Genomic DNA, 1,448 nt, shown 5'->3' with positions numbered 1-1,448 from the left:
TACCGTCAGACAGGCAAAGGTGGCATGATCTCCCGATAGCCAGTCTCTAAATTATGGGGAGCTCTTTGGCGCCCTCTACTTGTAGTGATACACTTATAAAAGAGTATTAAAATACTCTGATGTCTTGGCTAAAAACCTTGTTTAAGCCAGCAAATTCATTAGTTGAGTAGTTTCATTTCTATTAAAAATCACCTTAACCTCTCTCTGGTTCTAAAGAATGTTTGTTCTACATTCACTGACAGTGTCAGAGAAGAAAATAATTCCATTTCGTACATTTCTGTTACTACTTTATTCCTGAGCCAGTACATTCACATAATCATGAATAAAATAGTTTCTGGTACTCAGCAATGCATCTCTCATGCTAGAATTGTAACCAGAATGCCAGCAAGTGAATTATTTTTTTTCCTGCTCAGCTAGTTCCCAGGGCAGCATGGATCAGAATTAAGCTCTATGAAGACTTTCTTAGCCTTTATCAGAAGATGCTGTTTGAGCCAACTTTCTCACCTCCTCCATCAGCCAAGGAAGTCCTCTTTGGGAAAGCCCAGACTGATAAAATTCCCCCTAGTCTCACCCACATTTCTGGAAGACAAAATGAGTTAGAGAATACCTACATGGATTTTCCTTGTTTTTTTTTTTATTATTATTATTACCTAAGTAATAAATGCTTGCTTTAAAAGTTAGCCAATGATAATAATGAGTCTCTTAAGATTATGGAATGTAAATTGACACAGCTTCTTTTAAGGGCAATTCTGCAAAATCTATTTTAAAACTCTTCAGACATGAGGCACAAAACTAGGTGAATGAACTTTAAAACAATGTGTTGAGTGAAATAAGCCAGAAGCAAAAGTCCAAATATTTTATGGTCTCACTAACATAAACTAACTATAATGAGCAAACCCTGAGAATTTAATTCAAGAGCATAGGTTATCAGGAGATAGAAAGTGGGCAAGGCCTGGGCAGTTGATGATTAAGGAGCACAGAACATTCAATAAGGCTCATTGTAAAGGTTCCTAGATTGTAAGCTCTTAGAGCAGTCACAGTTATTTCTGAGTTTTAACTCTTTTTTCTAAATTTTGATATTCTGTGCTCTTTGGGTATAACCTGGTAGTTCCCTGGAACTTTAGTTATCTGTGTTATACTTGAGACAGAGTTAAAGTTCTAAAGCTCTGAAAGTCGGCATTACTCCATGCAGCAACTGTTTAAAAAGATGAAAAAGAGATTAGACTTCAATAAGAGATATGAATGATGCTGATCCGGCTAGGAATAAGACAAATCAGAATACAGGGTAAAGGATGATATCGTCTGTATTTTAAAACTCCAATTTCTGTGTGAGACCAAAGGAAGACAGGTTTATTTGGTCCAAAATTAAAACTTTCTGTTGCATACTATCTAATTTAACCTCTCCAGTCAGTATACCTAAATAACCTAATTTCATGGAACCTACAATA

The sequence above is a fragment of the Tamandua tetradactyla genome, chromosome 9 (assembly GCF_023851605.1).
Source record: "Tamandua tetradactyla isolate mTamTet1 chromosome 9, mTamTet1.pri, whole genome shotgun sequence".
Taxonomy (NCBI): domain Eukaryota; kingdom Metazoa; phylum Chordata; class Mammalia; order Pilosa; family Myrmecophagidae; genus Tamandua; species Tamandua tetradactyla.
This window is presented reverse-complemented; position numbering follows the sequence as displayed.